Below are 25,459 nucleotides of genomic sequence, written 5' to 3'. Positions count from 1 at the left end.
GAAGTCTGAGTCCATACGAAAGGCACTGTAACATGCGAACTTCCCTTGTGTTTTTGGTTTCTGCATTCGTGAGCCCAGTGAGAGTAAACGTGAGCTTGCTATCCTATCCAGCACTTACTTCGGTGTAGACCTATTTTGCTCACAGTGACATTTCCCACACTCTGGAAGGAAAAGAATTATTTTGAGGGAAAAGAATCACAGAAGGGCAATCTCAGAAAGTTTAAAGTCAAATTAGAATAATTTAAATGTTAATCTATTGCCTTTAAAACAACCAGCAGCCCCCATGTTTGATTCAGCTCCACACTATGGCTCTTATAGATGATGCTTTTCTTGGTGTCTTGAGGTGGACCCCCTGCTCTTGGTGAACAGGACCTGCTGATAATGGTGTTGAATCATAATAAAAGTGAATTTCTAATAGAAGCCTAAGTTCGAAACACATGAATTTCCTTCAAATTTGTCTTTATCCACTTTTAAAGGCCAAATGTTAGGAGTTTGCTCATTGCCCAAAAGTCCTCCATCTCCTTCCTGGGCAGTCACTGTGGCTTGCTCCTTCTCACAGTTTCTTGGGTTTCAGACAGTTAGCTCTTGCTTCAGTTCCCAAGTATCCTTCAGAGGGTCTCAGGAAAGCTTATTGCTGTCATACTGTCCCTCATCTTTTTTCTGAAACCACCTCAAACTCAGATCCTCGTCTAGGGCCCCCTTAGCAGTCACCTCTTCCTGTATTCTATAACCAAGTCTGCTACATCCCAAAGCCAGTCCTTTCTAGGGACACATACTCTATGAGTAAAAATGGACACTCAAATATAGTGACTTTCTCTCCCACTCCACGTCTTATTTAACAACCAAATGTAAGTTACAATCTCTATTTTAAATCCAAAAGGTAGACGAATGACCAACTTTAAAAAAAACGGACTGAGAAATGCAGTAGATAAAATTTCTATGTTATGTAAAATGAACACATCTCTTTTGTTGTGTTGTCACATCACTATGGATGTAGAGTGCAGTGAAATGTTTGGGAATGGGAGGTTGAGATGGCTCTGTGAATGAAGGCGCTGGCCATGGAGTTTGTCAGTTCTGCTTGGGCTTTTCCTCTTTACTGAATCAGGCAAACAAGCAAACATTTAAAGCCAATTCACTTTTCAGAGAGAGAATAGGATACTTTCGTACAAATTTTTAAATTTTCATGGTTATTTGAGGGTTTCATACTTGTTAACTATTATTTTTATAAATGCCTCTCCGACTTCTCCAAAACCCTACCACATTCTCTTCATTTCCCTCTTCTCTTTCTAGTCCCCTGAGTCCGATTATTGTTGCTTGCATGTGCACACATGTAGACCTGTGCACTGGAGCATGCATAACTTACGGGAGGCCACACCTCTGGAGACAAGGACTCTCTACTGCTAATAGCTCTGGGTGAGGCTTAATGACCCCCTCGCCTATCCATGCTGGATTGTTGGATTTTTAAATTTTTCAATTTCAGAATTCTTACATCTAATCATCATCTTATATGCATCTGTATCCTATCAGGACAGCAAGTCAGTGTAATGAGCAGAGGTATATTAATTAGTGTCCTCTTTCTCTTGGGGCTGTCGGATCAGATTCTGGAGCAGGACTGAACCCCAGGTGGCTTTATCATGTTCCTGCAGAGGGAGAGCTTGTCTCATCTAACACTGTCCTGCATCACAAGAGTTCAGGTCCCACCCAGACGTTGGCCTTTAGAAGACACCCACTTGGGGTGTGAAAAGGAGCTACCAGTTCCTCCCTCTAGCCAGGGCCATTCTGCACTTCTGAGAGAAAGGACACCTTCCACCCATCTCCAGCATATCCCTGGAGTTGTGTCCTAGTCACAGTACAACGGTTGCTGTTTCCGTGGTTTCACAATGCTTGATTCTCACGGGTCCCTTACAAAGGTTACTTCATACCAGTTAATTAGAGCACAGCACACCGAATACTTACAGGTTGAAGTCTTGTTTTGTGTTTTTTGGCTACCATTTTAATAAAGCAGTTATAGCTGCTTATGATGGAGAGCCACTATTTACGACATAAGCAGCTCTAAGAGGGGGAAGATGTGGGTTCCAGCCTGTTTGCTGCCATTAACAGATGGCATGGGAATTTGAGCTCCGGTTTCATTGGTAGAAACCAGTTCTGCTGTACCAGGAGACCTGTCCATGTCCACGCAGGATCTGGGCTCTTCCTAGAACTGTTGGGCTCTTTAGAGAAATTACCTTTTCCCATTCTGGACATGACTAAGTCCTGTTACACATCCTCGATGGATGTTCCCAGTGACTGGTCTCAACCAGCCAGGCTCATGTCCCATCACCCTCTAGTTTCTATAACCCCCTCAAATAGTGCTACTACTCAGGAGGTTAAAAGCAGTAAACCATGAGCCTCGGAGTGAGATTTAGATTTGAACCATAATATTGCTTTTGTACAGATTCTTCGAGCAACTACAGAAGTGCAGGAAGGAAAACGAAGGGCTGGTGTCGGAGCAACAGCCAGCATAATCATATCTGTGTGTGGGTAAGTGGCTCCTTATTTATGATTATTATGGCTATGACAAAACACCATGACCAAAGAACAGGTTTTATCCAGCACAGCAGGCTTGCTTACTTCATAATACAGAGAACCTGTCCAAGTTAAAATCAGTGTATACTTCAGCAAATCACAATTCCCTGTCACTAAACATTTAAGTCTGATTTCCTTGCATATATAACTTATTGTCTTATTAAAAACTATGATTACATACAATGTCATTTCAATTTAACTATTATGACAACAGGGGGAAAATGGGGATCACTGTGGCTCAGAGAGAACCTATCATTACAACAGAATCTAAGTTTTCCAACTTGGACAGTGGGTGGCTGTCCCACTCACTGTGATGTGTTAGGAGGTGACCAGAAAGCTTTTCAGAGAGCCCACTGTGAAAACTGGTGGGAAGAATGAAATTACCACTCACACACCATTGCTCTCCAGCCAAATGAAGTTAGAGAAGAAACTACTCATCAAGTCAAATTGTAAGTTACGTCACTGACAACAGTAAATTGGCATTTCTAAGCTTGAACTGATTCAGTTCTCCAAAATAGAGCCTCTGGGGAATCGGAAACCACTCATCAGGTGGATAAATGTTCAGTTCTTTTTGGGAGACTGTGGAGGTCCCTGGGGAAGGCCACAGCTGTGCTCTCTAGAGCAGGGACAAAATGTTTCAGCATGCAGAGAATGATGGCATGCAGGGCTTGGGTGGGATCGGGCAAAGAGTCTGGGCATCATGGAATTCAGCACCAGCATGGAGGACTCTTTCCGTATCACAGTCAAGCACAAAATCAAGCAATGAAATGCTCCAGACTGAATCTGATTCTGGATGACTCATCTCTCAAGGTCACCTATCCAAAGACCAAGCCATAAACAAGCTGTGACAGCTAGTCAGCCCTGTGGGGAAAATGTGTGAGGATTGACCACATTCCTGGACAGTAGGCAATCAAATCCAAAGCATAATGTCTGGGTTGCCAAGTAGGTCAGGACACCAGGTTCTGGAATTCCCCTGGGAGAAATGGAAGTAAGAGAGTGAGGGCACTGCTCACATTGTCCTCACTGGGAAGCAGAGAGAGATGAGTGCTGGTGTCTCGTGGGTTCGCTCCTTTGTGCTCAACTGATACTTCAGCCTAGAGGATGGTGCTCTGCACATTTAGGTTGAGTTTTTTACTCCCATAATCCCAATTTAGGAACTTAGCAGCCACACCACAGTGTCTATTAGGGGATTCTATATTCTGTAGTTTAGCAATAGAAATTAACCACAACACTGGTCCCTCTATATGTAGCATCTGGGGCCAGCAGGCTCACTATGCTTTTTCTTGCCTCCTCTTGAGGACCATCGGTATTACAGTGAGTCTGTAAGCTATATGTAGTTGGAAACCTGTGCATTGTATAGAATGTTAACCCACCCATGTCCAACAGGTACAAGTTGGAGAGACCATGATTCTTGGCGATCACTTTGATTTGAGGACAATTCCACCATACGAGCTATAGAAATGTTTACAACACTAAAAGAGGCGTGCACACCAATGCCACCATGCCATTTAGATATAAAATTTTTATACAGCTGTTCTGACTTGGTAGGTTTTATGTATGTAGTCATGTAGGTAATCTCTCCCCTGTAAGTGTGATGTCCAGGTGAAATCTGTGCCATGAACCTCTCTGAGATCCTGTTTCTTCTCTTTTCCTCACAGTGGAAGTTGAGACTCATCACAGTTGCAAGCCTCTGAGGAGCTCACAGCCTAGCAGTGACCTTGAAGTTCAGCTTTATTATCCTCATGGTCCCACAAAGCACAGAGGTGACAGTGTATTAAACTTTATTTCTTCCACCACACTAAAAAGCAAGAATCATTTCTCAAAGATTTGCTCCAACTAAAAGATGTAGTCATGGGAATTTAGCTAGGACTACCTGATCTCAGGTGTCATACTACATTTTTAGTGACTATATGCTCTCAGCAAGTGTTAATTCACACAGTAAACAAAGCAACAGGGTGGCAAATAGCTCCTTTTCCTCCATCGAAGCATTACTTCATAAAAGAAAGAGGAAAAGTTCTGGGAAGTAAGTGAATCAGAAAGGAAACAAAACTCCAAAATTTACAGGGCCCTGGCTCAAGGTTAAGTAAACAACAGTAATGACTGAGGGAAGGAGAATCTCCTAGAGGTCCAGCTGACTGCTAGTTGTGCAGGGAGCTGCAAAGATGTGGCTTGTTTTAGCCATCAAGAGATGAGTGTTTCTACAATACATCTTCCTTTGAGTCGCCAATGCTCCTATAAGGCCGTGCCCAGATTCCTGTAAGTAACTTCAATAAACTCACTAGATCCCTAAGCTACAATTAGGAGGAATCATTTCTCTGTTATGTCATCAGTACTGTGTTTGAGACACTTGTTCATGCCTTCCCAGGAAAAGTCAGACAATAGTGTCATCAGCCAGCCTTGACCTCCATCCAGAGCCTTGGTGGAGCCTTGTCCTCCAGAATTCGTACAGCACATTGCAGCCACCCTGCACTCAGGGAAAGCCCGTGAAAAGCACAGAAGGGACTGCCAGCATTTTACAGTCTCCTGTACTTACATCTGTAGGAGGCTCAGATTCTGGTCTATAGTGGGCCACTCTGCCCAGTCTGGGAGCACAAAGCCAGTGAAATAGCAGAACAGAATGAAGCTCGGAGGGAGACAAGACTCCTAAGTATCAGTACTATTGTCTTTAAAAACGTCTGTGAGGGCAAGGGAGATAACTCAGTAGCTAAACTATTTCCCATGTAAGCATGAGAGTCACAGTTCAGACACCAAAACCCCACGTCGAAGTCAGGAGGGAGGGTAGCTGTCTGTATGTTCACAGTGCTTGAGGCAGAGACAAGGAATCCCCAAAACAACCTGGCTACCTAGATGAGCATAAATGGCAAACTCCAGGTTCACCAAGAGACCCTGCCTCAAAATGTTAGGTGAAAAAAGATGAAGGAAGATACTGGATGCCAACCTTGGGCTACCACAAACATGTGCACTGGCACTCACACATGCATTCACACATATGTGAACACACAAACATATACACAATACTCAAAATGGTGTGCAATCTGTGAATTTACTCAGCAGATACCTGCAATTGTTGATTGAATAAACAACAATTTTAGCCATCAAGAGATGAGCCACTCACTAGCCATCAAGCTAGTTTCACAGAAACTAGCCTTGTAATTCCTGATGAATTTCTCGTCCATATTTCTTGAGGCCAGTTGCTGCACTCTTGATTCAAGAGTCTTTCCTCCATTCAACAACATTTACAGAGGGCTTCCATGGACCACTTACAGGTCCAAGAGCTTTGTAAGTCTTACTCCATTTAATTGTCCCCACAGCCCGGTGAGGCAGACACCACTGTCTGTCCTATGTCTAATAAGAGGAGAACGAAGGGTTGATACATAGTCACAACTGACTCTCTAATTTACAGTGATGATTAGTGGTTAACTGCATCTAACCAGTATCTAGAAAAAAACAACAGGAGTGGGCACAGGAGTGGCTACATACAGGAGAGACCTGATTGCCCCATACAAGAGCCTTGGGTATGGTGGAGTCTCTGTTTTCAGTGGGAGATGGAACTTTCCACAAAGTATGCTGAAGTCAGAGACTAGAATACTACATTGAGCAAAGCTGCTTCTGAGTGAGCACCACAACAGCTTCAGGACCAATTCCATCTCCAGTTGTTTCTTAGCAAGTCAGCATAGCTCAGCCTAGCAGCCCTTCTGTGCTGAGGCTTCACCATCCTTAATGCAAACCTGTTTTGGAACATCATGTTGTACAACTCTCACTGTCTGGTCAACACAAGATAAAAACATTGCGTGCAGAGCATGACGCCAGAATGATTTCTTTGGAAAGAATGGGGTTCTGAAAGAGAGTTTCATGCTCCACTCATAAGTTCATGGATGGCTACTGAAGCAGGTACATTTATTTTCCTTTATGGATGCAGAATGGAGTTACTGGTTGTAGAGGTGAGCAGGGCCTCTTCAGCACTGAGGCACATTTCCAAATCTTTGTTCATTCTTAGATGATGTCTCATGCCATATTTCCAAGACAGCCTAGCAGGGAGCAGCCTTCCAGTGCTGCACCTGTCCTCAGGGAGCAGGATTTAGTGTTGCACCTGTCCTCAGGGAGCAGCTGCCAGTGTTGCACCTGTCCTCATGTAGCAGGATTTAGCATTTCACCTGTCCTTGGGGAGCAGCTGCCAGTGCTGCACCTGTTCTCATGGAGCAACTTCCAGTGCTGCACCTGTCCTTCAGGGAGCAGGATTTAGTGTTGCGCCCATCCCCAGAGAGTAGCTTCCAGTGCTGGTCCTCAGGGACCAGCCTTCAGTGCTGACCTCCAACACTGGCTCTTCGTGTGGGCACTAAATGGATCTTTCACTTTGGCACAATAACAAGTTTTCAGGGGAAGTATAATAAATAAGAGGGGCTGCAAATGTGTGCGGCCCTATCCTGTGATAATCAGGCTGGGTCCTGTGATTCCTCAGAGAACAGACACAAGGCGAAAACTCACAGGCCAATCCATCACAGCCAAAAACCAGAAAGGGGGCAAGCCACATTTCTCAGATTTGATTTTAAGACCATTCTACTGCAGTTTGTCTGAGTACACACACTGACACATTATTTGTATGGTCCACACACGTGGTGTTTTTTCACGTTTTATAGACTTGATTGCCTTGGTCCCATCAAGGCTTGATGTCTCAGTGTAGGGGAATGTCAGGGCAGGGAGGTAGGCAGAAGTGGGTGGGGGGAGCACCCTCATGGAAGCAGGGTGAGATAGCGGGTTTCTAGAGGGGAAACTGGGAAAGGGGATAACATTTGAAATGTAAATAAAAATCCAATAAAATTTAAAAAATTTAAAAAATAAAAGAGAAAACACATTGTCATAATCAGACCACAGGTGACCCAGGAACACTGCATCTAAGTTTCACTTCTAGCTTTGTCTTTGGAAAGAGTCACAGCATATATTAGCTCAAAACAGCAAGGCTTGCTCAGGTCTCACAATGCCCCCTTTTCCTGACAAGGAAAAGAAAGTATAACTCAGAGCTCACAGAATTTGAGAAGCGAGGCATCCTGGGATGGATTCCCCATAGATGAGAAGACTCAAGTTCAGAGAATATAAACAATGCAGGAGGGGATTTGATTGGGTGAATCGCACCACTTGTCTGTTGCTGATAATACAAGTACTTGATGCTAGAGGTAGGAATCAAGACTCATTAAGGGGAAATTTCACCTAAGAGAACAGAATCTCTGACCAGAGTGGAGACCTAACATTCTAGTTGGCCTATGCCAATCACTGGCCAAGGAATCACCCCTAGGAAGGTGGGTTAAGCCTTGTTAAAGAGATGGGTGGAATAATTAGTCCTTTAATGAAATATTGTACTTTTTACTTTTCCTTCCCAGAAGAGGAGACTCTATGCTTTTGCTTAGGGGCTCAACTGTGAAGCTTTAAGCTGGCCTCCTTTTCTGAATTAATCAATAAAATGTAAAGTCTCTCTTCTCTTTTCTCTCTCTTCCCTTTTCTCAGCACGCTTTCCTCAACAGTTTGGGATGTCTTACTCATCTACCATGTGTCTGACCTTCATGCCAACTTAAATGGCATGAATTTTCTCTCCTTTCCTCAGCACTGCAGAGGCTTTTACAGCTTGCCAGCCCTGAAGTTTTTCTTTTAAATGCTAATAAAATTGTCTTTTACTTTTTCTTTTGAGTCCGCTCTTGAATTATTTTCTTAAGGAAACTAAGAAAACCCCAAGAGGGACCCTGATGTCTTCTGTACCATCTGGCAAGTAAAGGGGAGATGTTACGATCCAGTAACATTAACACTGATCAAAAATTCAGGTCCAAAAGGAAACAATTACCTGGTAGACTGTGGGCTGAGCCTGGCTGGGCACCAGCTCTGGAAGTTTCTAATGCCTGGGGAAGTACATATGCCCAGTATGTTCTAAGACATGCTGTTCTGTATGTACCTCACCTGCCTTTCTCCTTTCAGATCTTCTGGGTTGCATCCTACCTAAGTCTACTATGGAGAGCATCCTTCCTCTGGGACCTGGATGACTGATACCTTCATGTTCCCACCCACCTTCCTTGGTTAAGGCTATTTTTAAACAATTTTTAGACAAGCTTACAATACCGTTATTCCCTCATTCCACATTTTTTCTGTGCCAAACTTCTTTGGGACCCCATGTCCACCCTAGCAATGGTAAATCTCACCGCCTTTATATATTTATGTCTGGAATATATCTGTTCAGACTGTGTATTTTCAATATTGTGTGCTTAGCATAAAACACAGATCCCAGAGCCTGACATGTGGTATAGAGGCAGTGTTTGCTGAATGAATGACCAAAGGCCTTGTAACACTTTGAACAGAATTTCCAGTGTACTCATTATATTATCTAATTCTTTTATGACAGATTTTAGAATACCCTGGCCTATGCTCTGTCACTTCTCAAGAGGTCACCATGTAAATAAAATATAGCACCTTCTTGACCCTCAGAGTCCTTGATGGCTGAGGGCTATTGAAATAAACTTCTTCAGTCAGTTCTGGGTTTTGCTGTCAAGTGTCAGGAGAAGATGAGAAGACATTCTTAAATATGTCAACAAAATTGAAATATGTTCTGAATTTCATTTCTGGTCATTCTTGAAACCGTCCGATTCTCTCTAAAGATGAAACCATGGAGGACATATTCTGTACACGTATGATGTAAGCTTTTTGCATGTATGAGCATATTCATATTCACACATTTAAAATTTTTGTACTATATTTTGTTAGTCGTTAGGGATGCAGAGATTCTTGGGAACTGAAGAACCTGTGAAGATTTAAAATTCTTTTACACATCTCCTTGAAGGGCTTCTCATTTCTGATGTTTCCAGAGGTAAAGAAGTAGCATTAACCCTGTTGTTTTCTGCGGGTCCAAACCTGAATGCTCGTGTAAACCACTCAGGCCAAGGCTCCCCCTGTGGCAGACTCCAGCTGCTAACATGATGGAGTGAGCCTAGCCCAGAATGTGATGTAGAGGGTTGGAGCAAAGAAAAGAATTAAGTATGAACTAAAGCCAAAGCAAAAGGAAGGCAAATTTTCTGCCAGGGAACAAAAATTCAGATCAGCCTTGGAATGGAAGACATAGACTAGTGAGAAAATTCAATTAAAAACCCTATTTATTGATTACTTTGAATAACTAAATTAGCATAATATAGAAACTTGGTGCTTCTCATGCCAAGCAAAATATCTGTCAATCAGTGCAAAGATTTTTAAAAGTGCTGAAATCAGATAAAATGTTGACTCCTATGCAGTGGTTTCTGAGGGAGAAGCGTGTGATTTTCACATGTTACACCACCCTACTGAGCATCAGCCTGTTTTCATTTGGGAATGTGTTTTCACCAGCTATTGCTGCAAAAGTAATCGCCTAAAAATAGTAGGTTAGAAAACACTGCGACCTTCATCCTCATAGCCTCATGATGTGGGTGGTGGGTGTGGGGCAAGTCCTGATTTGGTTGCAGCTAAACCAGACAACTGGGTTCAGTCAAAGTCCTGGCCATGCCCTTGGCTCTAGTTGGAAGTCTGTGTGGCAGTTACTTCTGGCGATCTCAGACGGCATGTGTCCTTCCCTAGGCCATGCAGGCCTCTGCTGCTGTCTCAAAGCAGCATTCTCAGAAGTGAGGAGGTGACCAGCATATTCCCATGTGGCTTTGGCTGCAGAACTGCACACTGTCACCTCCCATTTGTCAAAGCAAGTCAGTCCTAAGCCCTCCCAGATTTGAGAACTATAAAAGAATCTGGCTACGTCATTCGACTCCACATTTTGCATTCTTCTGATATTCATGCTCCCAAATGTAGGTGGTGCCAAGGGTGGTTGTTTCTGCAGTAAGTCTAGCAGTTTGACTTCATGAGCGATCCCAGGAACTCTGAAACTACAGCTTTGAGTGCCGGCTGAGTTACTTTGGACTCCCAACTTGATTCTGTGAGTTTCTCCTGTTTCTAACTCTATGTTCACAGACTCCTCTGAACTTTCCTCTGAACCCTCACTCTGCGATGAGCTTACGCTGTTCAGGATAAGACAGAGAAGGGCTGGGTCTCACAAGAACATTAATGTTCCTCCCTACCATTTGCTCCTATGGAAACCTAGCACCTGGCAAGTTAGTTTTTTTTTTAAAGTGAGATAAAATAAAATACACAGTTGCCCACAGATGCAATAACTCACTTTACCTTCATTATAAGATTATTTAGGCATGAATCTATATGAATTAAAAGGATTTTACGAATTCCTATTGATTATTTTTTCAGATCTATGCTTGACCTTCACACACAGGGGAATGAAAGAGTCCTTACTAGAGGTTTGCTGTGTGATTTAAAGAATTACTATTTATAATGATTTTAGGATAGGGCTTATCATAAAGGTATTCTGAATGTAATGTGTGAGTTGCAATGGGCACAGAGTTGCTCCTCTTGAGTAGCATGACTCCACACATCACTCTTTTCTCTGAGGAGAGTCAGGCTTTTAACCAGCAGTGCCCACATGACATTTAGCTTCATGCTACCTTCTCCACTTACACTGGTTCTTCTAATTGTTATCCAAAACAGGCAGAAATGATGCATTTCCTTTATATAAGCTTTATGATTCCTAGTGTTTATCAAATCTATGTAATGGTCAATAATCATGGTTCAATTTGTCAGTAGACATAAGAATATGAACAAGATAAGTGCATTAAATTTATTATCACATTAAAACTATAAAGTAAATTTTGGCTCTCCCAGAATCTAACCAAATAGACCAACACTTACAAAAGACAACAAAAACCGCCGGACCCTGAAGGAAACAGACCGGATAAACAGTTCTCTGCACCCAAATCCCGTGGGAGGGAGAGCTAAACCTTCAGAGAGGCAGACAGGCCTGGGAAACCAGAAGAGACTGCTCCCTGCACACACATCTCGGACGCCAGAGGAAAAAGCCAAAGACCATCTGGAACCCTGGTGCACTGAAGCTCCCGGAAGGGGCGGCACAGGTCTTCCTGGTTGCTGCCGCTGCAGAGAGCCCCTGGACAGCACCCCACGAGCAAACCTGAGCCTCGGGACCACAGGTAAGACCAAATTTTCTGCTGCAAGAAAGCTGCCTGGTGAACTCAAGACACAGGCCCACAGGAACAGCTGAAGACCTGTAGAGAGGAAAAACTACACGCCCGAAAGCAGAACACTCTGTCCCCATAACTGACTGAAAGAGAGGAAAACAGGTCTACAGCACTCCTGACACACAGGCTTATAGGACAGTCTAGCCACTGTCAGAAATAGCAGAACAAAGTAACACTAGAGATAATCTGATGGCGAGAGGCAAGCGCAGGAACCCAAGCAACAGAAACCAAGACTACATGCCATCATCGGAGCCCAATTCTCCCACCAAAACAAACATGGAATATCCAAACACACCAGAAAAGCAAGATCTAGTTTCAAAATCATATTTGATCATGATGCTGGAGGACTTCAGGAAAGACCTGAACACACTTAGGGAAGCACAGGAAAACATTAATAAACAAGTAAAAGCCTACAGAGAGGAATCGCAAAAATCCCTGAAAGAATTCCAGGAAAACACAATCAAACAGTTGAAGGAATTAAAAATGGAAATAGAAGCAATCAAGAAAGAACACATGGAAACAACCCTGGATATAGAAAACCAAAAGAAGAGACAAGGAGCTGTAGATACAAGCTTCACCAACAGAATACAAGAGATGGAAGAGAGAATCTCAGGAGCAGAAGATTCCATAGAAATCATTGACTCAACTGTCAAAGATAATGTAAAGCGGAAAAAGCTACTGGTCCAAAACATACAGGAAATCCAGGACTCAATGAGAAGATCAAACCTAAGGATAATAGGTATAGAAGAGAGTGAAGACTCCCAGCTCAAAGGACCAGTAAATATCTTCAACAAAATCATAGAAGAAAACTTCCCTAACCTAAAAAAAGAGATACCCATAGACATACAGGAAGCCTACAGAACTCCAAATAGATTGGACCAGAAAAGAAACACCTCCCGTCACATAATTGTCAAAACACCAAACGCACAAAATAAAGAAAGAATATTAAAAGCAGTAAGGGAAAAAGGTCAAGTAACATATAAAGGGAGACCTATCAGAATCACACCAGACTTCTCGCCAGAAACTATGAAGGCCAGAAGATCCTGGACTGATGTTATACAGACCCTAAGAGAACACAAATGCCAGCCCAGATTACTGTATCCAGCAAAACTCTCAATTAACATTGATGGAGAAACCAAGATATTCCATGACAAAACCAAATTTACACAATATCTTTCTACAAATCCAGCACTACAAAGGATAATAAATGGTAAAGCCCAACATAAGGAGGCAAGCTATACCCTAGAAGAAGCAAGAAACTAATCGTCTTGGCAACAAAACAAAGAGAATGAAAGCACACAAACATAACCTCACATCAAATATGAATATAACGGGAAGCAATAATCACTATTCCTTAATATCTCTCAATATCAATGGCCTCAACTCCCCAATAAAAAGACATAGATTAACAAACTGGATACGCAACGAGGACCCTGCTTTCTGCTGCCTACAGGAAACACACCTCAGAGACAAAGACAGACACTACCTCAGAGTGAAAGGCTGGAAAACAACTTTCCAAGCAAATGGTCAGAAGAAGCAAGCTGGAGTAGCCATTCTAATATCAAATAAAATCAATTTCCAACTAAAAGTCATCAAAAAAGATAAGGAAGGACACTTCATATTCATCAAAGGAAAAATCAACCAAGATGAACTCTCAATCCTAAATATCTATGCCCCAAATACAAGGGCACCTACATATGTAAAAGAAACCTTACTAAAGCTCAAAACACACATTGCACCTCACACAATAATAGTGGGAGATTTCAACACCCCACTCTCATCAATGGACAGATCATGGAAACAGAAATTAAACAGTGATGTAGACAGACTAAGAGAAGTCATGAGCCAAATGGACTTAACGGATATTTATAGAACATTCTATCCTAAAGCAAAAGGATATACCTTCTTCTCAGCTCCTCATGGTACTTTCTCCAAAATTGACCATATAATTGGTCAAAAAACGGGCCTCAACAGGTACAGAAAGATAGAAATAATCCCATGCGTGCTATCGGACCACCACGGCCTAAAACTGGTCTTCAATAACAATAAGGGAAGAATGCCCACATATACGTGGAAATTGAACAATGCTCTACTCAATGATAACCTGGTCAAGGAAGAAATAAAGAAAGAAATTAAAAACTTTTTAGAATTTAATGAAAATGAAGATACAACATACTCAAACTTATGGGACACAATGAAAGCTGTGCTAAGAGGAAAACTCATAGCGCTGAGTGCCTGCAGAAAGAAACAGGAAAGAGCATATGTCAGCAGCTTGACAGCACACCTAAAAGCTCTAGAACAAAAAGAAGCAAATACACCCAGGAGGAGTAGAAGGCAGGAAATAATCAAACTCAGAGCTGAAATCAACCAAGTAGAAACAAAAAGGACCATAGAAAGAATCAACAGAACCAAAAGTTGGTTCTTTGAGAAAATCAACAAGATAGATAAACCCTTAGCCAGACTAACGAGAGGACACAGAGAGTGTGTCCAAATTAACAAAATCAGAAATGAAAAGGGAGACATAACTACAGATTCGGAGGAAATTCAAAAAAATCATCAGATCTTACTATAAAAACCTATATTCAACAAAATTTGAAAATCTTCAGGAAATGGACAATTTCCTAGACAGATACCAGGTATCGAAGTTAAATCAGGAACAGATAAACCAGTTAAACAACCCCATAACTCCTAAGGAAATAGAAGCAGTCATTAAAGGTCTCCCAACCAAAAAGAGCCCAGGTCCAGACGGGTTTAGTGCAGAATTCTATCAAACCTTCATAGAAGACCTCATACCAATATTATCCAAACTATTCCACAAAATTGAAACAGATGGAGCCCTACCGAATTCCTTCTATGAAGCCACAATTACTCTTATACCTAAACCACACAAAGACACAACAAAGAAAGAGAACTTCAGACCAATTTCCCTTATGAATATCGACGCAAAAATACTCAATAAAATTCTGGCAAACCGAATTCAAGAGCACATCAAAACAATCATCCATCATGATCAAGTAGGCTTCATCCCAGGCATGCAGGGATGGTTTAATATACGGAAAACCATCAACGTGATCCATTATATAAACAAACTGAAAGAACAGAACCACATGATCATTTCATTAGATGCTGAGAAAGCATTTGACAAAATTCAACACCCCTTCATGATAAAAGTCCTGGAAAGAATAGGAATTCAAGGCCCATACCTAAACATAGTAAAAGCCATATACAGCAAACCAGTTGCTAACATTAAACTAAATGGAGAGAAACTTGAAGCAATCCCACTAAAATCAGGGACTAGACAAGGCTGCCCACTCTCTCCCTACTTATTCAATATAGTTCTTGAAGTTCTAGCCAGAGCAATCAGACAACAAAAGGAGATCAAAGGGATACAGATCGGAAAAGAAGAGGTCAAAATATCACTATTTGCAGATGACATGATAGTATATTTAAGTGATCCCAAAAGTTCCACCAGAGAACTACTAAAGCTGATAAACAACTTCAGCAAAGTGGCTGGGTATAAAATTAACTCAAATAAATCAGTTGCCTTCCTCTATACAAAAGAGAAACAAGCCGAGAAAGAAATTAGGGAAACGACACCCTTCATAATAGACCTAAATAATATAAAGTACCTCGGTGTGACTTTAACCAAGCAAGTAAAAGATCTGTACAATAAGAACTTCAAGACACTGAGGAAAGAAATTGAAGAAGACCTCAGAAGATGGAAAGATCTCCCATGCTCATGGATTGGCAGGATTAATATGGTAAAAATGGCCATTTTACCAAAAGCAATCTACAGATTCAATGCAATCCCCATCAAAATACCAATCCAATTCTTCAAAGAGTTAGACAGAACAATTTGCAAATTCATCTGGAATAACAAAAAACCCAGGATAGCTAAAGCTATCCTCAACAATAAAAGGACTTCAGGGGGAATCACTATCCCTGAACTCAAGCAGTATTACAGAGCAATAGTGATAAAAACTGCATGGTATTGGTACAGAGACAGACAGATAGACCAATGGAATAGAATTGAAGACCCAGAAATGAACCCACACACCTATGGTCACTTGATTTTTGACAAAGGAGCCAAAACCATCCAATGGAAAAAAGATAGTATTTTCAGCAAATGGTGCTGGTTCAACTGGAGGGCAACATGTAGAAGAATGCAGATCGATCCATCCTTATCACCCTGTACAAAGCTTAAGTCCAAGTGGATCAAGGACCTCCACATCAAACCAGACACACTCAAACTAATAGAAGAAAAACTAGGGAAGCATCTGGAACACATGGGCACTGGAAAAAATTTCCTGAACAAAACACCAATGGCTTATGCTCTAAGATCAAGAATCGACAAATGGGATCTCATAAAACTGCAAAGCTTCTGTAAGGCAAAGGACACTGTGGTTAGGACAAAACGGCAACCAACAGATTGGGAAAAGATCTTTACCAATCCTACAACAGATAGAGGCCTTATTTCCAAAATATACAAAGAACTCAAGAAGTTAGACTGCAGGGAAACAAATAACCCTATTAAAAAATGGGGTTCAGAGCTAAACAAAGAATTCACAGCTGAGGAATGCCGAATGGCTGAGAAACACCTAAAGAAATGTTCAACATCTTTAGTCATAAGGGAAATGCAAATCAAAACAACCCTGAGATTTCACCTCACACCAGTGCGATTGGCTAAGATCAAAAACTCAGGTGACAGCAGATGCTGGCGAGGATGTGGAGAAAGAGGAACACTCCTCCATTGTTGGTGGGATTGCAGACTGGTAAAACCATTCTGGAAATCAGTCTGGAGGTTCCTCAGAAAATTGGACATTGAACTGCCTGATGATCCAGCTATACCTCTCTTGGGCATATACCCAAAAGATGCCTCAACATATAAAAGAGACACGTGCTCCACTATGTTCATCGCAGCCTTATTTATAATAGCCAGAAGCTGGAAAGAACCCAGATGCCCTTCAACAGAGGAATGGATACAGAAAATGTGGTACATCTACACAATGGAATATTACTCAGCTATCAAAAACAACGAGTTTATGAAATTCGTAGGCAAATGGTTGGAACTGGAAAATATCATCCTGAGTGAGCTAACCCAATCACAGAAAGACATACATGGTATGCACTCATTGATAAGTGGCTATTAGCCCAAATGCTTGAATTACCCTAGATCCCTAGAACAAACGAAACTCAAGACGGATGATCAAAATCTGAATGCTTCACTCCTTCTTTAAATGAGGAAAAAGAATACCCTTGGCAGGGAAGGGAGAGGCAAAGATTAAAACAGAGACTGAAGGAACACCCATTCAGAGCCTGCCCCACATGTGGCCCATACATATACAGCCACCCAATTAGACAAGATGGATGAAGCAAAGAAGTGCAGACCGACAGGAGCCGGATGTAGATCGCTCCTGAGAGACACAGCCAGAATACAGCAAATATAGAGGCGAATGCCAGCAGCAAACCACTGAACTGAGAATAGGTCCCCTATTGAAGGAATCAGAGAAAGAACTGGAAGAGCTTGAAGGGGCTGGAGACCCCAAAAGTACAACAATGTCAAGCAACCAGAGCTTCCAGGGACTAAGCCACTACCTAAAGACTATACATGGACTGACCCTGGACTCTGACCCCATAGGTAGCAATGAATATCCTAGTAAGAGCACCAGTGGAAGGGGAAGCCCTGGGTCCTGCTAAGACTGAACCCACAGTGAACTAGTCTATGGGGGGAGGGCGGCAATGGGGGGAGGGTTGGGAGGGGAACACCCATAAGGAAGGGGAGGGGGGAGGGGGATGTTTGCCCGGAAACCGGGAAAGGGAATAACACTCGAAATCTATATAAGAAATACTCAAGTTAATAAAAAAAAAAAAAAGACAACAAAAAATTCTCATCAAATAAACAGATATAATTTGCATTGACCCAACAAAGTCAGGAAATTCTCACCAGTGTCCAAAATCCTGGGGAGAAATAAATGAGGTGTTTTCAGTTTCTGACTAAGGGGATGAGGGTAATCCTTCCCTGCATTGTGGGAAAAGGCAGGGGGCAAGTAATGGAGAAAATGGAACTCTTTGTCTTGGTGAGGAAGGAAGGCCTCCCTTCTACCCCAGTCTCTAGGCAGAGGAGTGGATGTGACTTTGTTTGTCCTCAGTGAAAATAATACTGTTTGCTTCCATGGGCTGGGCACACTAGAAAAAGGAAGTGCAAATCAATGTGAGAGAGTCACCTAGACTACCCCAAGGGAGCACTCCTATGCCACCTGAAGCACAGCAGATGAGATCCTAGATATCCATGCCTGTCACAAACTACTGAATAAGCCAGTCTTTTACCCAGAGGGAAGGGAATGAAAACCAGAAACTTGTATTGAGCTTAGCTACTTCAAAGAGCATTTTCCCTAGACTCTAAATGAAGCAGGCAACTTGTCCCTCCATAATCACTACTGATAAGTTAGCAGAGGGAACATGACAGCTCTCGTGCTAACACCAAAGCCATTGCTAGCTGGAGACAGATGCACGAGCCTTGGACACCAGAATCGGCACTCCCTCCCAACTAGTGGAATTAGAAGGCTGTTATTTTTCTATCAGAGGTAGCTAGCTCACAAAGGACCAATATTCCATTACTCTTCCACACATTGTAAAACTTTCATGTTATTCTTTTCATCTTCCATTTCTGGTGGAGCTAAGTCTCTCTACATCTCTTTCCAGAACTTCCTGGAGCAGCCCGCCCCCTTCACCCTCTCCTTCAATTGCCTTTTGACAAATGTCTTAAAACTAGTCAATTGCAAGACTGTAAGGTCAGACCCTAGTTAATGTGGAAAAAAGCAGTCTGTTGTGCCCCACCAGGACTAATCTTTGTTTCTAATAGTAGTGACTCAACCCATGGAACTGCCTTCCTCCAACTTCATCTCCCAGTTCATAGTTCTCTCCCGCTTGGCAAAGGTTTGAGGCAGCTAGAGTCCTGGGTATGGTGAGCAAGAGGCTGCGCACTAGAGATGACCAGTCCAGATGAGAATCCAAGCTCTGCCAGATGCTCATGTCTTCTTGGGTTCTACATGTGGGGGACGTAAGTGTCTGACTCTTCCATCAAGTTAAGCAAAAGTAGGCAGGATCATGACATTCAAGGAAAGCCCTAAATTCTAGCCTGGAATTAGCTGCTAATTTGGTTGGGAATTTAGGACATTCCTATCTGCTATGGTTTCATTTCCCCCAGCTTAACGTGAAGAGGCAGGTCATAATAAAATGCTGCTATACTTGTGTGAGTCAAGGCTTCTCCAACCCTTCCTTTTGGACAGCAAAAATGGGGGAGGGGTTAGGTAGTCAACCTCAGTGTAACTGCAAACAGTTATACTCATTTCCCCACTCACTAGCTAATTCTCCAACAATCAGAATTCAGAATACATGCTGCTTGATCTATAGCAGCAACCTATAATTTGTGTGAGAAGGACTTAATTTAGGAGAACTCATGTGTCATTTTTTTTTCATAACTAAGAAAGAGTTACAATTAGTTTGATTCATAAGCTGTCAGGGATGTCTCCAGTAGACAGGCAGTGAACAATGAAAAGAAGCTCCCGAGGCAGCTCTGTGATCGGAGAGGGAACAGATTTTCAGTTGTGTAATTAATACTAAACATAAACCCTCCTCTATTTTCCTTCCTCAATATCTACTGCTATCTATTGTCATCTTCCAGAAGTCCATAAACAAGGAGAGAACCTGATTTCACTCACAGTTCTGCTCTGCAGCAGAATTATATTATTACAAATAATTATTACACCAGGGCTGTTGTGTTTTATAAAAAGATAAGAAGGAATGGATGTTTGGTGTGGTGGAAGGGGTGCCTCTGCGGGCCCATGCTGAGGCATCCCTTCCCCTTGAGGAATCAGCCACATTATGGTATAGTATGGAATAGAGTTTATTCAGGGCATGGGGAAGGGGAGGGGAGGGGAGGGGAGGGGAGGATAGGGGAGAGAGAGAGAGAGAGAGAGAGAGAAGAAGAAGAAGAAGAAGAAGAAGAAGAAGACAAAGAGGAGGAGGAGGATGAGGAGGAGGATGAGGAGGAGGAGGAGGATGAGGATGAGGACGAGGACGAGGACGAGGACGAGGACGAGGACGAGGAGAGAAAGGTGGCCAGCCATGAGCACATGGAAAGAGACAGGAAAAGGGAATGAAAGAGAGGGAGAAGAGGGTAAAGGAGCAGGAGCAAGGGGAGAAGAGAAGAGAGCAAGAGAGCAAGAGGGAGAAGAGGAGGTAAGCAGCCCCTTTTATAGTGAGTCAGGCACACCTGGCTGACCTGGCAGAGCCGAGACTAAACACCAACAAGGGCCAGTGAGATAACTTGGAGAATAAAGGTGGGTGGAGGTTTGAACACACGTGCTTCAGTGGGCCTATGGAATTGAAGATGTGGTCTCCAGCTAGTGATGATAGGTTATGGAACCTTGAGTGGATGGAGAAACACAGAAATAAATGTTATTAAAAATTATACTGAAAAAGACTTGAATGAAAATGGTTTCCAGTGTATAGAATTATACACATCGATGCATAAAGTTGAGAGGCAGCATGGGGCTAACAATGGGGACAGTGTACACTTGATCTCCAAGTGCTCATGGCCACTTCAGGTACAGTTACCACACCTATCCCTGGCTTGATCTGTATCATTCATCTGTACTATTCAAATACTCAATAATTTAAAAAATCTCCTAAGATTTGGATAACTATGAAAAATGGAAGAAAATTGAAAAGGGATAGGTGCTGGCTGCAGTCTTGGACCACCTGGGGACACTTAGTACTTTGTTGGTAGCACACACTGGACCACCTGACTTCCCTTTGCCTGTCCTCGTGTCATAGTCTCCAAGTCCTCTCTTGACTAGCTGTCAACTGAACATTATTGCTTTCATGTACCGAGTAAATGAAAATACATTAAAAATGAGTGCAGTTAGAAAGTAAAAAGCAATACCAGTGACAAATCTTCTGTCTGGAGTGTATGGCGGATAGCAGGCATATGTGATACTCACAAGCATGTATGCTTGTATTTAGACACAGACACATTTATAATCGCGAGTTATAATGAAAGAGGGCAAGGGAAAGAGGACTGAGACAAGTGAGGAGAGAGGAATGGAAAGGTTAGTCCCACTCAGGAAGACAATTTTAATGTTTTTTATAGAAGTGTGCTGACATTTCCTGTTCCCTATGACTCCTTTGAGATGCTGCCTGTAACCCATTTTACTGATCTCATAATCCACAAGCCAGTGCCATTTAGGTTGACAATCATCCATCTAGAATGTCAACTGGGATTCCCAAGCCTGGGACAATGTGTCGCCCTTGATCTCATCTCCCAGAGAACCAAGTGTGGCCAGAACTTTCTTAATGTGGTCAGTTTTCAGCACACTTGAGGAACTGTCTCCTGAGCGTTGGGTGTCAATGCTTCTCTCTGATAGCTCATTTTGCCTGATAACTGTGGCTAAGAGTCTGGCTTCTAATTTCTTAGCCCTCTTGGATGCTTCTCTGTTTAAATGGAAGTATACACATCCACCTGCCTCACCTGTCAAGTCACCTCATTAGAATGAGGACTTGACCCATCTATACTTTCTTCCTTGTGCCCCTGCTAGGTTTATTTTCACTAACTTCTTCTTATGGCCCTATTTTAGGAAGTATCATGAACTCATGTAATCTCCACAAAAATCACATGACACAGTATTTCCTCCACTCATGCTGTTTACTTCCTCTCCCTCCTCAAACTGGATGCAGGGACCTTTTGGTAGAACTGGTGTATTAGTAAAATAGCAAGTGAGTGTGGAGTGATGAAGGAGGAGGAACAGTGGGATTCAAGAGTTCTGAGACATTCCAAACCAAACAAGAACTGAAACAGCTGTTCAAATAAAAGGTGTGCTTCTCACAGGGCATATGCTTGGGTCAAACTTCCGAATAGTTACCATCTTGTAACATCAACTCCGTCACAAATGAGTGCACAAAATGTGCTGAGAAAAATCTTTGATTGCAAACTTCCCAACCACAGTGAGATGCAGTGGTGTGGTTTTTCTACAGTGACAGTGAGCTTTCTATCTTTGTGCCCCAAAGATTCCATGATTTCCCCTGCTTGAGATCACTTGTGTTTCTTCACAGACTCCTAGCCAACACATATTCTCATGTTGTAGGCTGACCTCTAAGCAACCTTTTTCTTATTCATGTTTGAGACAACTCTTGCCATCACACCATACATTGTTTGTTTTGGTGCATTACCTCATGGGGAATATGGCAAAATCTGGAAGACAGTGCAGCAAGTCCTTCCAATTGAATCATGTGGGAGATGGTTGTTTTGCTGACATGCTAAGAATGGCACTTTTATTAATCATTTCTTGGAACTAGCCTTTTTTCTCTTCTTCCATACTTCTCTTGAAAAGCAAATACCAGAATTGGATAAGACACCAAGACCATAACCTGACATAGAAATTTGAGTCAGTGTACAGCAACTAAGCCATGAAGGAGACTAGTAATTGACTTTGGAAGCTGATTAGAGTTATATCCTTGGACTCAATTGGGCACATGGAGAGAACAATTCTCATCAGTGCATTCAGAATGGAATCCCTGGACATCTACAGAGGGAAGACTGACTGAGGTATGGGGAGCAGACAAAATTAGCTAAGAAAGGAACTATTGCAGGGATACCACTCACCCCGAGTACCTCTCACCCTGGCAGTCCAAGCTCCACAGGGAGTAAGAGAACAGATATGGTGGATAGCATCCTAATACAGGTGTCATCAATGGATGATCTTGGATTTTCATAGTAATTTTAGTTTTGTTTACAGGCAACATAAATAAAGTTCCACCCACCATGCCTGTTTTCACTGACATTCTAACAAAATATAAAATGTTCCTGGCATAACGTGGGCTCTAAGTTAACATGAGTTTTTTCTTCTTTGTCAGAGTAGAAGATGGCCTCTAATGTGTAGGCAGTGCATGGGCGCATAAGGAGGTGGTTCTTCTTAGAACTTTGGAAGAGTTAGAAGAGACTTTTCCTGTAAGAATTAAACCTAAATTCAGGAATCCAAAAAGGATTAGAAAGAGCAACATCCTACTAAGTGTCTTTTAAAGACACAGTTAATGGAGAAAGAAATGGGTCTGGACTCCAAATGAAACACCAACAAAGGGATCAGGAAAGAGGAGGAGTCTGTCACTCCAGTGATGATTCTGGGAGAGATAAGCGAGCTAAGGTCTAGGATATGACCCAAGGACCTCTATCAAGGAGGCAGTACGCCATGGGAACATGGTAATCATGACTATCTCAGCCATGCTGACTGCTACTGGGGCATGCATATGACTATTAACAGCCTCTAAACATTGCTGCAAAACCTCATCAACCAATGGATCTTGTTTACGGGATTGAGGGACTTCTCAGCATCCATTCATGATGGTTTGCTCTCTGCTTTTCATGCCCCTCTCTTTGAACCCAGAGCATGTGGAATTGTTTTCATGAATGGAATATATATTTGGAGTGCTAGACAAATCAAGCTGTTGAGCTTAGGAAGTGATAGATCAAACTTGGCTGGGTGGAGATGGTTTGCTACCATGAGAAGTGTGATGACATGCAGAAGAAAAACTAGGACATCTATGGGTCACCAGTGATCTCCTGGTATGTTTCAGTGTGACAGAAGAACAGACATACAGACATAAAGGAGGTCAGATAGGTAGTCCAGCTATAGTCCCTTGATACGGAGTGTCTTCCTTTAGTTTTAAAGAGAAAAATCTTTCTTGATGATCTTGTTTTGCAAGTGAAAATCTTATTGTAAAACAGAAATAGGGTTGTGTAAATTAAGAAAAATTTTAAACTGAGTTTTCAATTCAGCAGTGAGAGGAAAAACACCTCACATGCTTTATAGATTGAAGAAACTACAGTTGTGTTTTTCAGGCAATCTTGTCCATCTTTTGTCACTGAATGTTTTCATTAGAAAGCTTTATGAAGAAATTCTTTTAAAAATGCTCATATGACCTTCAGTTTCAATGGTGGCTATAAACAGAAAATTGTTAGCATCACTTTGAAAACTAACTTCTAGTTTTATTTTTACTCACTCTGGAAAGTTCTAACTTGATCTCAAAGGAGTGGTCAAGCTGTTTTAGGCACAAAAGGTGCACATGAGTTACGTCTAAGGAGTCACACTGAGAAGCCACCTTCCAGACCAACTTGTGGAGCTGCTTCTGATGCATTTCCTACCCCACAGTTCTTGGCTTACAGTAAAAAATAGCCCAATGGCACAGAGTTCCTGCCTCATTTCTGCACAGAGTTGAGGACATGTAAGACTCTGGGTAGGGGTTTCTTGTCATTTGGTTTTGTTTTAATCCAAGGATGCCCTCTTTTCAAAATCCTGACCTCCAACATTCTTGATCTGACCAGGTGTTGTTTCCACAAATCCCATGTTGTGCTTTATCGTGTTCATTGCTCAGAAAAACCAGCATGCAAGGATCGGACTCATAAAAGCAGCAGGTCGTACAGACTCCTGTGCCTTAAGGCACACCCATATTTCTCTTATAGGATTTCTGTAAACTTCTAAGAGCAGAAGATATGAATGGTGTTAAGACTTTCTTACTAAAAATTCTTGGGCTCAGTAGACTAAGATACCACAATAGGCAAGATGCAAATGCCACTAAGGACATGGACTGATGACTGGGTCTCTGTGGGACAGTGCCTGTGGCTCTGAGGTCTAGAAGCTCTTCTGTTTCATTGGTGATAACTATCAACCTAAAAAGAGGCTCTCAGCCTGGGCGGGCATGGGAATGTTTTGAGGGACGGTAACTGGGAAAGGCTGGAAGGACAGAACAGGAGGGGAGAAAGTGAATTTATTCTATTTCAATTAAAAACATTAAAAATTTAAAAATGATATCTACATAACTCTTTCAACTTGTATATTTACTGGACCCTCTTCTGAGCATTAAGAATTGTGCCAGTGACATAAAAACTAAGAGATAGTTTTCATAGACGCATTCCTGGATTCTTGTTAGATTTCTCAGGAATCTATTGACTATGTAGGATACGACTATACTGGAGAAAGTCTGATCTGTTTCTAATCTGACTGAGTGGCTGGTCATTATTCCACTGCAGACTAATGCAGTGGGGTAGGGAGGTGAAAATTTGGGCAAGTTATGGCAGTCCAACCAATTTATTGTTTTTCACTAAATTTTGGCCTTGCTCCCAGGAATGGCTTTTCTGTGCTCTGGCTGTCTTCTGTGAAACCCTCACATTACAACTTTTCCCTCCCAACCTACAACCTCCCAAGATTTCCTTTCTGATGTTAATGACCAGGAAACATCCAGTGGCCCATAAGCAGTCCCTCCTGGTATATGGAGCTGGAATGACCTCTCCAGATGTGGTGGCTTTTGGACATCTGCTAATAATGAAATTTCTAGACCTGACTAGAAATACATCTTAAGCCAGATGAGATGCTAGTAAAATATCCATAATTCACTAATACAAATTAAAATAAGAAAAGAAGCCATTGCCACTGCAGAATGGCCAACGGTCCCTGGGCTCCAAGAAGCAAGGGTATGTATTGACTGGCAGGGCTAGAAAGAGACTGATGAGCCTCTTTTTAGTTTTGTTGTTGTTGCTGTTTTGTTTTTGTTTTTGAGACCAACAGCAGCTACGCCATGTGCTGTGACATGTGTGCAGGCGAGTGTGTGGATGCACACCAGCTGTCACCTGTACTCACAAGTGTTGGTTGGAACCATCTTTGTGACGTTCCAGTCTCTTAACCTGACACGGAGAGAAATGGAGATACAGAGAGAAAATGAATGCTTTAGTCTTGGCTTTGGAGACA

At 42.2% G+C, this 25,459-nt stretch overlaps 1 protein-coding gene across 5 annotated transcripts in view; it reads right to left on the bottom strand.

Moving 5' to 3' along the window:
- Adcy2 (adenylate cyclase 2) overlaps nt 1-25,459 on the bottom strand; it is a 446,592-nt gene that overhangs the window by 139,110 nt on the left and 282,023 nt on the right. The window lies entirely within an intron of this gene.

Source organism: Rattus norvegicus, chromosome 1 (assembly GCF_036323735.1).
Source record: "Rattus norvegicus strain BN/NHsdMcwi chromosome 1, GRCr8, whole genome shotgun sequence".
NCBI lineage: Eukaryota > Metazoa > Chordata > Mammalia > Rodentia > Muridae > Rattus > Rattus norvegicus.
The sequence above is the reverse complement of the archived record's forward strand: the minus strand, read 5'-3'. Positions and strand labels throughout refer to the sequence as shown.